Below are 10,651 nucleotides of genomic sequence, written 5' to 3' on the forward strand. Positions count from 1 at the left end.
GTGTGTGTGTGTGTGTGTGTATGTATATACAATATCAATGATATAATTCCATCATATATGGAATGAAGTGGGGGTGCAGTTACATATATATATATATATATATATATATATATATATATATATATATATACTTAGTATAGCCCCAAGGTCACCAAGTGTGCATTGCTGACTCTAATTATATACACACACACTCACACCTGTTTATACACATTCCTAACTGTTCATATACCCATTGCTTATACACACCTGTGTGTCTAAATATATACTCATACAACAGTCTATGTTTACACATGAAGCTGTTTATATACTCACTGCTAAATATAGGTACTTATACATACCTGTCTATATATACCTTAGTAATTATATTTTCACACACACACACCTGTAATTATATATATATCATCATCATTTAACTTCTGTTTTTCCATGCTGGCATGGGCTGGATGGTTTGACAGGTGCTGACCAGGTGAAGAGCTATTCAGGCTTCTACGGCAGGATGCCCTTCCTAATGCCAACCACTTAACAGAGCATGCTGGGTACTTTTAATCAGTATTGGCACAGATCCTGCTTATGTGGTACTAACACCTATGTACCTACAAGATTAGGAATGCTCAGCTAGAAAGGGTTGCAAGGGACGAGCCTGTATGCAAGAGCATTATATGTTATATATATATATAATATTAGGGACAAAATCCAAAATTACAGGTAAAAACTCAATTAAAATCAATTTATAAAAAATTAAAATTAAATTTTTGAATAAAATTTATTTTCGATAATTTCAATTGATTTTAATCGATTTAAATTTCCTTTCTATTTGAAAATTAGTTATGAAACACGTGTAATCTTTTTATTATATTTATCTTATGATATTTACTTTACTACTTTATATTATACTCATTTATTGTGCTTTTAATTATTAATTTTTCTATATGTGATAGTGGATTTTCATCGATGAGTTCTTGAAACTTGGTTATTTTCCCTAAAACTATATATTATATATATATAACAATTAGAAAATGGAGGATAATATGCTGAACCCAACTACTTGCAGACAATGTATCCCGTTGAATTCATTAATTTAATTCATAGCTAAAGTGACAAAAAAAGAAAAACCCCAAAGTACAGGTGTTTATGACAAACCATGTTATTTTGCCAACTGGGTTTACAGATAGAATACATTGGATAGAGTATATTGGATAGATACTATCCCTTACTGGGTTGAACCCTCAACCCCTAACTCTCTCGCATTATATATATATATATATATATATATATATATATATATATATATATATATATATGTATATATATATATATATATATAAAATTCTTTATTCTTTTATTTTTTAACTTGTTTCAGTCATTTGACTGTGGCCAAGCTGGAACACCACCTTTAGTCGAACAAATTGACCCGCAGGATTTATTTTTCGTAAGCCTAGTACTTATTCTTTTGGGTCTCTTTTGCTGAACCGCTAAGTAACACACACCAGCATCGGTTGTCAAGTGAGGATGGGGGGACAAACACAGACACAAACAAACAAACAAATACACACACACACACACACACATATATATATATATATATATATATATATATATATATATATATATATACGACGGGCTTCTTTCAGTTTCCATCTACCAAATCCACTCACAAGGCTTTGGTTGGCCTGAGGCTATAGTAGAAGATACTTGCCCAAGGTGCCACGCAGTGGGACTGAACCCGGAACCATGTGGTTGGTACACAAGTTACTTATCACACAGCCACTCCTGTGCATATATATATATATATATATATGGAGAGAGAGAGAGAGAGAGAGAGAGAGAGAGAGAGAGAGAGAGAGAGAGAGAGAGAGATATCTATATATATATTTATATATATATATGTATGTATACACACACACATGTTTAAGGACAGCTGTGTGAAGAAGTGTCACACCCGAACAGTGGGGTAACCTGTAGAAAAGATAGACCCAGGAAGACCTGCGATGAAGTGGTGAAGCATGACCTTTGAAAGTTGGGCCTCACAGAGACAATGACAAGCGACCGAGATCTTTGGAGATTTGCTGTGCTTGAGAAGACCCGACAAGCCAAGTGAGATCGTAACCATTGCCTATGCCAGTGTTGCCCATTTAAGAACACCCTTCAGTCATCGAGTAATATGTTGTGCTTGAGAAGACCTGTTGAGTCAAGTGAAATCATTGTCGTGGCACATTGTTCTGCCAGCACTGCCACACTGACACCTGTGCCAGTGGCATGCAAAAAACACCATTCAAGCGTGGTTGATTTCAGTGCCACTGGACAGGCTCCTGTGCTGGTGGCACATAAAATGAACCATTTGAGTGTGGTTGATACTAGTGTCACCTGACTGGCTCCCGTGCCGGTGGAACATAAAAAGCACCCACTACACTCTCGGGAGTGGTTGGCATTAGGAAGGGCATCCAGCTGTAGAAACCTTGCCAGATCAGACTGGAGCTTGGTGCAGCCTCCTGGTTTATCAGTCGTCAGTCAAACCGTCCAACCCATGCCAGCATGGAAAGCGGACGTTAAACGATGATGGTGATGATGACACATACACACAAACACACACATGTATACATACCAGAAGCTATATCTACACACCTAGAATGTGTGTGTGTGTGTATATGTCTGAATGTGTGTGTGTGTGTTTGAGTGTGTGTGTGTGTGTGTGTGTGTGTGTGCATCATTGTGTTTGTATTTGTTTCTACATCACTCAACAAGTGTTGTAGGTTTGTTTATGTCCCCCTTAACAGCAGCATGAACACCTAGCGAAGCTAGGATACATTCCTCGTTATGATGTATGTGTCCCTGACAAACTCTCAGAAAAGAATTGCTTGCACTGGTATTCCGTTTGTGATATGCTTTTGAAATGGAATGAAAGCATGCCGTTTTTGAAACAACTTGTGACTGGAGATGGAAAACAGATTGTGTACGAAAACGTTGTGCAAAAAAAGGTCCTGCAGTTTGTGTAAGGATTGCACAAAACAACAACCAAAGATGAATATCCATGCTAAAAATACTCTGTTTTGTGTTTGGTGGGATCGGAAAGGCATTATTTATCATGAGCTTCTCCCACAAACCCAGACCATTAATTCTGATGTATGCTGTCATCGTGGAGGTGCAATGGCCCAGTGGTTAGGGCAGCAGACTCGCGGTCATAGGATCGCGGTTTCGATTCCCAGACCAGGCGTTGTGAGTGTTTATTGAGCGAAAACACCTAAAGCTCCACGAGGCTCCGGCAGGGGATGGTGGCGAACCCTGCTGTACTCTTCCACCACAACTTTCTCTCACTCTTACTTCCTGTTTCTGTTGTGCCTGTAATTCAAATGGTCAGCCTTGTCAAACTCTGTGTCACGCTGAATATCCCCAAGAACTACGTTAAGGGTACACGTGTCTGTGGAGTGCTCAGCCACTTGCATGTTAATTTCACGAGCAGGCTGTTCCGTTGATCGGATCAACTGGAACCCTCGACGTTGTAAGCGACGGAGTGCCAACAAGCAACATGCTGTCATCAGCTGGCTAATTTGAACCAAAAACTGAAAGAATTGAGGTCAGAGGTTGCCAATAGGAAAGGGGTAGTGTTCCAATGCCTGACCACATATATCTTTGGCTACCCGAACAAAGTGACATGAACTTGGCTGATAACTCCTAAGTGTCGGTTTCCTGGTTTCATGGTGTGTATATCCTCCACCTGGATGGGACGACAGTCCTTTGCAGGATTATTTATTTTTGCCAGCTGAGTGGACTAAAACAATGTGTGCTCAAGAACACAATGCATAGTCCAGTCCAGGAATCGAAACCAGAATCTTATGATCATGAGCCGAACAGCTTAACAACTAAGCCATGCACCTCCACAAAAGTAAAGTTCCTTCCCAAGTCATGGACTCAAAGGGTTGGTTCCCTGGTTTCCAAAGCGTATATATTCCCCACCCTGCTGGACGGGACAGCAGTCCATCTTAGGGTTACTCGTTTTTGCCAGCTGAGTGGACTGGAGCAATGTGAAGTGAAGTGTTTTACTCAAGAACACAACGCATTGCTTGATCCAGGAATTGAAACCACAATCTTACAATCATGAGTCCAACACCCTAACCACTGAGCCACATGCCTCAAAAAAGTTATCTCCTCGAATCGTACTGACTCGTAAGGGCTGGTTTCATGGCATAGGATGTGCCAGGAAACAAACACAGACACAAAGACACACACACAGATATATTTACATATACGATGGGCTTCTTTCAGTTTCCATCTGCCAAATTCACTCACAAGGCTTTGGTCGGTCTGAGGCTATAGCAGAAGACATTTGCCCAAAGTGCCACACAGTGGGACTGAACCCAGAACCACGTGGTTGGGAAGCAAGCTTCTTACCACACAGCCAGTCCTGTGTCCATAAGAAAATAGTTAAAATATTGTCTGTTTTGTAGAAGTTTAACCAGTTTATTGCAGATCAATTTTAACAACAAAACCTTATATGGACCTTTAAGAGCTATATGGACCCTTAAGAGCCACGTGGAGCCCTAAGAGCCATATGAACCCTTGTTGAGAACCACTGATTTGATACAAGCATCTCAAAGATTTTGATCTTACATTGAGGCAGTCATTGAAGTGGATGGTGGGTTCATAGAATGATCTCTGATAAAAAAATGTTTATTGAGAACATAAGGTCAGATTTCTATATCATCAACATCATATATACCCGTTTATCCATTTTCCATGCTGGCACGAATTGGATGATTTGACAGAATCAGGTGAGGCTGCAAGGCCATCAGCTTTGGAATAGTTTCCATGTCCACATGTCCTTCTCGACACCAACCACCTACAAGGTGCACTGTGTGGGTTTTCCCTGTTTTTTGTGCCACCAGCACCAGCAAGGTCACCAAATTAACTTGCGCGACATGAAAAGAATGAGAAGAGGGGGAAAAGCCCCCTCAATTAAATCGCTGGGGAGGGTGTATTTTTGAGACAGCCAGGAGTTGTGTTTGTATGCCAAGTACTGAGAGGCTAAAGTATGATAGAGGGAAAAGCAGACAAGCTCGTGGATCTTACTATAAGGGATTTACAAGGCTACGCTGTAAAAACCTCACTTCAGGCATGAATGACCATGGGATCACACCTAGAAAGTTCCCCTCTGAAACACAAGTCTGAGCAAGACTGCATACCAGTCTCCTCTCTCCACACCATAGATGTTATCCAATGGGAAGGTAAAGGCTGATACAGTTTGGCACCAGTGACGCCGCAAATCATTTCTACAGCTGAGTGAATATGAAGCAATATGAAATAAAGTGTTTTGCTCAAGAACACAACACGCAGCCTGGTCCGGGAATTGAACTCACTACCTCATGATTGTGAGCCCAACACTCTAATCACTGAGCCATGGACCTTCTGTTATATACGTGTAAATATATATATATATGTGTGTGTGTGTGCGTGTGTATATATATGTGCAAGTGTCTTCTGCTATAGCCCCGGGCCGACTGAAGCTTTGTGATTGAATTTGGTAGGCAGAAGTTACTGGCGTGTGTGTATATGTGCTTGTGCCTCTCAGTGAGAGAGAGAGAGAGAGAGAGAGAGAGAAATAGAGAGAGAGAGGGGGATATATATATATATATATATATATATATATATATATATATATATATAATAATATATATATATATATATATATATACACACATATATATACATATATATATATATATATGTATATGTATGTATGTGTATATATATATGTGTGTGTGTGTGTGTGTGTGTGTGTGTGTGTGTATATACCCTCTAGTATTAAATATAATAAAACCATGGGGTATTGAATTATATGGTGATGTTATGGCATGTAGTATGCTATATGCAATTACTATCCCATGAAAACTCCTGCCTAGTTGCCTGTAAGGTTGGAATAAGTTTTTGTTCCCTAATATTATTACTTTTATATATATATATATATATATATATATATATATATATATATATAGGCGTAGGAGTGGCTGTGTGGTAAGTAGCTTGCTTGCCAACAACATGGTTCCGGGTTCAGTCCCACTGCATGGCACCTTGGGCAAGTGTCTTCTACTATAGCCTCGGGCCGACCAAAGCCTTGTGAGTGGATTTGGTAGACGGAAACTGAAAGAAGCCCGTCGTGTATATATATATATATATATATATGTATATGTATATGTGTGTGTATATGTTTGTCCCCCCAGCATTGCTTGACAACTGATGCTGGTGTGTTTACGTCCCCGTGACATAGCGGTTCAGCAAAAGAGACCAATAGAATAAGTACTAGGCTTCCAAAGAATAAGTCCTGGGGTCGATTTGCTCGACTAAAAGGCGGTGCTCCAGCATGGCTGCAGTCAAATGACTGAAACAAGGAAAAGAGTAATAAAAGAGCATATATACATACATATATATATATATAGATATGCAGGGCAGGGAATCGTCAATTAGTAATAAAATTAATAATCAACAATTTTGCCGGGTAGCTCAGTATGAAAAAAACCTTCTTCGGTAAAAAATTTATAATCATAAATATATCAGGATTGACAGTAACCTGCTTCTCCAACATACTGAGAATTCAGAAATAGCAGTCAAAGAACTACTGATTTCAAAACTACAAATTATTACTCCAGATTGATAGCGATATTTTTTACTCTTCTCTATTGTTTTTTGTTCTGTGTGTATCAAAAATATCGCTATCAATCTGGAGTAATAATTTGTAGTTTTGAAATCAGTAGTTCTTTGACTGCTATTTCTGAATTCTCAGTATGTTGGAGAAGCAGGTTACTGTCAATCCCTATATATTTATGATTACATATATATATATATATAGTTAGACAGATAGATAGATAGATAGATGGATGGATGGATGGATGGATGGATACATACATGGGCCACACACATGCATACACACTACTACCACCACCACTACTACTCGTACTTTGACTACATTTCATTGCTACAGCACCATGCTGCACTGCATATTACGACTGCACTGCTGGATACCTCATCACATAACTAATATTCTTGCTTATCCCTTACACAAAACCACATCATGGGAGCTTCTTGCGCCTATGGTACACACTTCAAAAACGAGGGACGGAAAATGCAGCGATCAAATGGTTTTGATCCGAGGTTTGCTGGAATCAGGGGCTGACTGACCCTTAGAAGAAAGGGGGTCGAAAGGGCAGGACAAAGAAACAAAAACAACACACTGAGTTATTACATACTGTATTAACAGCATGTTAGACCAGCACAACTCTAAACCATGTTGCTACATCCTGCTAGAAATAGCAGCCAAATCTTCCTCAAATCACACTTTGGTAAAGTATGGATGTAAAAGTGTAAAATTATCTCTGAATCAAAGAGAGACCTCTACATGGTTGCTACATCTGGTAGAATTAACAGCCAAATGTCCCTCAAATCACCTGCTACTGTCTTATCTATCTATCTATCTATCTATATGTATATATGTGTATATATGTGTGTGTGAGAGTGTGGTGTGTGTGTATATATGTGTGTGTGAGAGTGTGGTATGTGTGTATATATGTGTGTGTGTGTATGTATGTATGTATGGGCCAATGAGGAAGACCTCTACATCAAAGCTAGGGCTGAGAAATAACAGTCAAATCTCCCTCAAATGAAACAGTAGTGTCTTATATGTGTGTGTGTGTGTGTGTGTGTTTGTGTGTGTGTGTATGAGCCAACAATGGAGACCATTACATGTTTATTAGACCTAGTAGAAATAGCAGTTGGATATCTCTCAAATCACAAACTACTGTCTTGCTTATGTATGTATGTATGTGTGTGTGTGCGTGTGAAAGCTCTACATGGTTGCTAGATCTGCTAGAAATAGCAGTCAAATGCTTCTCAAATTACACCCTTACTATCTTACACACACCACAAACACACAAATACACGTATCTTTTACTTGTTTCAGTCATTTGACTGCAGCCATGCTGGGGCACTTCGTTAGTGTATGTGTGTGTGCAGAATAGATAGATAGACAGACAGACGGACGGATGGACAGATAGATAGATATAGATAGATAGACAGACAGATAGATAGGTGGACAGAAAGACACAAATAGATAGATAAATAATAGATAGATAGATAGATAGATAGATAGATAGACACAGATAGATAAATAATAGATGGACAGATGGATGGATAGATAGATAGATAATTAGATAGATAGATAGATAGATAGATAGATAGATAGATAGATAGATAGATAGATAATAAATAGATGGATAGATAGATAGATGGGACAATGAGGAGACTCCTAAGTGGTAGCTAAAACTGAGAAATAACAGTTAAATTTCCATCAAATCAAACCATACTGTTTCTATCTGATATACATATGCATGTGTGTGTGTGTGTGTGTGTGTGTGTGTGTCTGCGCGCGTATGGGTCAATGAGGGAGGCCACTGCAAGGTAGCCAGAGCTGATGGAAATAATAGCCAAATCCCCTTCAAATCACACCTCTGTTGTACAGCATGTGTGTGTGTGTGTGTGTGTGTGTGTGTGTGTACAATTGAGACATCTTCATGGTAGCTTGATCTGGCGGAAATAGCATTTGGTGTCTCCCTCAAATCATACATTGATGCTTTTAAAACAAGTGCTGTGTTAGATAATGTGGTTCTGGTCTCTTTGAACATAGGTGAAAAAAAAACACAACAGGATGGTCAAGGCTGGAAAGTCTTTGATCAAAGTTCTGCTCAATCGGTGCTGACCTGGCACTAAACACAAACAACAAACAACATGGAGAGATACAGCAGACACTGTAGATAGACTAAGATGGGAGAGCCATGGTTGGGAAGCCTTTGTTTCATAAGTTTGCCTGATGAGGACTGACCTGTGGCTAAATAACAAGGAATGATGTTGCATTAGATTATATAGTCCTAGGTACGCTTTGTCTGAATAAAAAGACGGGATGGCCATGATTGGAATGACTTTACTCATAAAGTCTGTTATTTCTGGACTGACCTAGGGTTCAACAACATCATCATCATCAGCAATTGCCACAACGACAGTCTCGTCAGTATCCCTACAGTGCCACAATACTACTTGCACTAGTTCGCCACTCCAGCCATGACTACCATCAAAGACAGTAATAATATCCATTACTCACCAATACTGTAAGTCTACCTTCTACAGCAGCAGATACACCAGAAATGACTGACAGCATACACTGCCTCACTTTCGTCTACTCATCCTCCTCCCCCCCCTCTTTATACCTTCTTTCTTTCTTTTTTTTCCCTCCTCACTCTCTAACTGCTACTCAGTCGGTTCCCCTCCCATTTCCTCGTCGTCGTCGTCGTCCCCCTCTTCCTCCTCCTCCTCCTATGGTTCTACCTCTTCTACTTCTGCCTCCTCCTCCTATGGTTCTACCTCTTCCTCGTCCTCCTCCTCCCCTTCCCCCTCCTCCATATCTACCATTGCTACTCACCATTCGGTCGGCATCGACTCAGACGTCCCATAATTACCCCGAAACTGTCTTCTGTACGAATATGTCACGAATGAACCAAAAAGGAAGACCACCACACGATACTTAGACCTAGCAGAAATAGCCACCAAATCGCCCTCAAATTACACCGAGCGGTCTTATGTATCTACGAACCCAAAACGAAGACCACTACATGGTCGTAGATCTTGTGGAAATAGCTGCCAAATTTCTCTCAAATTACACCAGCTTGTCTTTGATGCGATTATATGTATGAGCCAATAGGGGAAACCTTCATATGGCTGCTAGACGGAGCAGAAATAGCAGCCAAATCTCCCTCAAATCACTTCCTATTCTCTTATGTATGAACCAACGAGAGTAACGTCTCGTCGCTAGTTCTGTTAGAAATCTCAGCCAAACGTCCCTCAAATCTTGTTCATGAGCTAACGGGATAAACCGCTGTATGGTACCCAGACCAGGTAGACATAGCTGACAAATATCCCTCAAACCACACGCTTTTGTCTTACAGAAAAAAAGTCAGATATTGCGCACACGATATTTACTATCCCAGAATCATACAAAAGAGCAAGGTGAAGATGCTCTCAACTGGAGTATCTCGTGCCTTCGATCATTCGCTTTCTCACTCATAGCAGCCGACCTGGGGCTAAACAACAACAGCCTCCCTCGCCTCCCCCTATCACTCACTTGCCTTATCCCTCTGGTTCCTCCCCTTCTTACTCAGTCTCTCTTTCTACCTCTACCTACCATTCACTAAGGTTCATCGACCACCACTTCCTCCCGCTTCCTCTCACTTACACTCAGTCAGACTGCTCTCCCTCCTTACCCTCGCTTCACTGCTTCGCTCCTAACGAATACCAGCACCCACCATCTATCCATCCATCCCAGCGTCCCTCACTCCTCTGACTGCTACTTCCACGTCCCCCTCCCCTTTTCTAATCTACTTTCACTTTTACTATTAGTCTCTTGTTTCGTGTTTAACCCTAACTCTTTTTCCTTTCATCCTTTCGGGGTCGATAAATTAAGTACCAGTTGCGTACTGGGGTTGATGTAATCGGCTTAATACATTTATCTGTCCTTGTTTGTCTCCTTGTGGGCAGTAAAGACATTATTATTACTAGTACCACTCTATGACTTCATCGATTACCCCCTCCCTCATCAGTTTCCGCTCTTTCTCTCTCT

The 10,651-nt window shown here is 40.3% G+C and overlaps 1 long non-coding RNA gene across 1 annotated transcript in view; it reads right to left on the reverse strand.

Annotated features, from left to right (window-relative positions):
- Positions 1 to 9,255, reverse strand: part of LOC149130767 (uncharacterized) — a 64,856-nt gene extending 55,601 nt beyond the window's left edge. Inside the window, exon 1 of the long non-coding RNA XR_016238715.1 lies at positions 9,140 to 9,255. This is a non-coding gene — a long non-coding RNA (uncharacterized LOC149130767). The remainder of the gene's footprint in view (positions 1 to 9,139) is intronic.
- Positions 9,256 to 10,651: the final 1,396 nt, after the last annotated feature.

Source organism: Octopus bimaculoides, chromosome 28 (genome assembly GCF_046866305.1).
Source record: "Octopus bimaculoides isolate indiv1 chromosome 28, ASM4686630v1, whole genome shotgun sequence".
Lineage (NCBI taxonomy): Eukaryota > Metazoa > Mollusca > Cephalopoda > Octopoda > Octopodidae > Octopus > Octopus bimaculoides.